Source organism: Triturus cristatus, chromosome 8 (assembly GCF_964204655.1).
Source record: "Triturus cristatus chromosome 8, aTriCri1.1, whole genome shotgun sequence".
In the NCBI taxonomy this organism is placed as follows: Eukaryota; Metazoa; Chordata; class Amphibia; order Caudata; family Salamandridae; genus Triturus; species Triturus cristatus.
In genome coordinates, this window is record NC_140591.1 from 574,045,742 (window position 1) to 574,049,026 (window position 3,285).

A 3,285-nucleotide genomic window follows, 5' to 3' on the forward strand; every position below is an offset into this window, starting at 1 on the left:
TTATTCACGAAGTTAAGGTTGAATCAGTACATTGTAGTATATTACAGTAGGAAAGAACAAATGAATTGGATTGATAATTACAAGCATGGAAAACAGAACAAAATGAATGGAGCATCATAAAAAGAAAACATGTAATATTAAATAAGCTAGGAACGTATAAGGGAATCAAGGGGGTTTGAAAACTTCTTGCTGAGATGGTTTCAAATGGTAATGACGTCTGTCACACTCATCTAAATACAATGTAACAGGAGACCACAATTCCAGACGTTTTGGTGCCAAATGTAAAGGATAAACAAAGGAGGTGTCCAATCTGTGATTATGGCAAACAGCATACCACCATGCTTTGTAAGACATTTTTGTGAAATCTTTCCAATTAACCGTAATTTGCTGAAAAGCAACCGCAAGCAATAAATCAATAATTTTGACATTAAGTGTAACTTTCTCCCAGCAAAATGAAAGACTACCTAAAAAAACATGGATAATGGAAAAAGAAATGTCAGTTCCAAAAATTAAGTTAACTTGGGTCATACCTGCTTCCAAAAATTGTATACAGTTGGGCAGAAGAAAAACATATGTAATAAATCTGCATTCGGAGAAGAACATGTCCAACAAGTATCTGGTACATTCGTAAATCTTTTGCTTAAGACATTCGGTGTAAATAACAGTCTATTATAAACAAAGAATAACGTTTGTACTATGTTAGCTGCTCTAGAGGATTTACGTTTCTTAACCCATATACTGTTCCATAGAGATATTGGCCAGGATAATACTAAATCCCTTTCCCATGCCTCCTCTATTTTGGATTTCTATCTAGGGTTGCCTGTATTCCGTAGGTAACTATAAATAATGGAGGCTTTAGGGATAGTTTTCAGCAAAGTGTGAAGATGTGAGGAGGGTCTGGAAATAGTGGAAACAGTAGGAGTGGTAGATATCTGGGTATATTTATCCATCACTACTTTCTTAAGTAAATTATATTTATGAATAAATATGGGCGGTAAACTAAATGATTGACTGAGTGAAGAAAAGGGCAGGAAATCTGAGTTGGAGAATAACTGATGAATCCATATTAAACCTTTTTGTCGCCAACTTTTCCAATAGAATGGCTTATTGTGGATAGTCAGGGTTTTGTTATGCCAAATTGTTGAATTGAGAAAGGAATGAACGGTAATAGGTGTAGAAGCAAGTGTAGTATCCAAGAGTTTTGAGGTCAGCTTAATTATGGGAGTGGATACAATCTGTGGTTTGCGTGAGAAAGAAAGGTATTCAGAAAAAGAGAAGGGGGATAAGAAAAGACGCTCAATCGTAGTCCATAAAGGACAGTCATCTGTAGGACTAAGTAGCCAAAGTGAAGCTTGACGTAAAAGAAATGCTTTGTGATACACCTGGAAGTCGGGAAAGTTGACCCCCCCCCCCTTCTGTTTTAGGTCGTGTCAATTCAAGTAGCGACATTTGGGATTTCTTTTTATTCCATAAGAAGGAAGAGAGGGTTGAATTAATTTTCTTAAAGAATTTAATGGGGATAGACATCGGGATATTAGAGATAGTATATAATATTATAGGCGACAACATCATTTTTATAGTGTCTAAGCGACCCCACCAGGATAAGTAAAGAGGATGCCATTTAGTAGTTAGATCCGATATCTTTTGTATGCATTTATTCATACATAAAGCTACTGTATCAGAAATTGAGAAATTAAAATGTAGACCTAAGTATTTAATGTGATTTGGACTCCAAGTAAAGTTGGAAGCACTAAAATCCGATTAAAACGTGAACTTATTTAAGGGTAAAATTTCACATTTATCTTCGTTCAATTTGTATCCAGAAATAAGGGAATAAGCTTGTACTTCTGCCAAAAAGGCAGGAATCGAATAATTCGGCTTTGATATAAAAAGCAAAATGTCATCGGCATAAGCCGCAAGTTTAATATGGGAATTGGGAGTTAGAAAGCCTTGTAATTTTGGGTTCTGGCGTAATTTAGAAAGAAAAGGTTCCAATGCCAGGTTAAAAAGAAAAGGAGAAAGAAGGCAACCTTGGCGTACACCTCTCTGTAAATCAAAAAATGCGGAGACTAACCCATTAGCGCAGAACGCTGCCCGAAGGTTAGAATAGAGAAGAGAAATCAGGGATATAAATTTAGGGCCAAAGCCAATCTAATGGAGTGTGTGGAACAGATAAGTCCACTCAACTCTATCAAACGCCTTTTCGGGATCTAATGCTCTCGCCGCTAGGGAATAGTTTAGACGAGAGGACTTAGATAAAACATTCAAAATGAGCCTTGTATTATCGGTAATGAATCTGCCTTTGACAAATCCAGATTGCTCTTTCCCTAACAGATCAGGTAAGTAGGAGTCTAATCGAATGGCCAGCGCTTTAGCAAAAATGTTATAGTCAATATTGACCAAGGATATGGGCCTATAGTTCTTACAGTGTTTAGAGTCTCTGCCAGGCTTGGGGATGAGACATATATGTGCTTCTGAAAAGGAGCCTGAGGAACTACCAAACGTGGTGAAAGAAGTAAGTAGGGAGTGTAGCCTAGGCAATAGATGTTTAGAGAAGTGTTGGCAAAATTCTACAGTGAAACCATCTGGTCCCGGGGCTTTGTCTTTTTTAAGATGTTGCAAAGCTAATAGTAATTCTTGACCGGTTAAATCAAGCTCTAAGCAGGAATAATCAGGTGTATTATGTGGAGATTTCTGGATGGTGGAAAAAAATGAGAAAGAGAAGTATTAGAAGGTTGTGATTCGGAAGTGTATAATGATGTGTAAAAAAGGGAAAACTCATTCAAAATTTCAGCATCCTTAAATTGTAAAACTGATTGAGCGTCATAAATAGATTCGATATTCAACTTATTGTGTTTAGCTTTTAAATAATTGGCTAATATTTTCCCAGCTTTATTTTTACTCCCATAATATTTTGCACTGGATTTTAATAAATATAATGAGGCATCTTCTGTTGACTTTTTATTGAATTGTAATTTGGCATTTATGAGGGCTATGAGACAATTTTTCGAAGGTGAAGTGTAATAGGTATCTTCCAAACGCTTAATGTCCTGAAGGAGATCTTTAGTGAAGTTACGGGAGATTCTCCGTTTCGAGGCAACAAAGCCTATTATGAAATCCCTTGCCGAGGCCTTGAATGCATCCCATATCTTGACATGTGGCATAAAAGGGGTTTGATTTAATTCAAAGAACTCATTAGAAAATGTAATAAAGGAAGCATTAAATTTCGGATCTAAGAGGAGGGCATTATTAAAACGCCACCTTCTAGGACCAGTGACCGGGGGA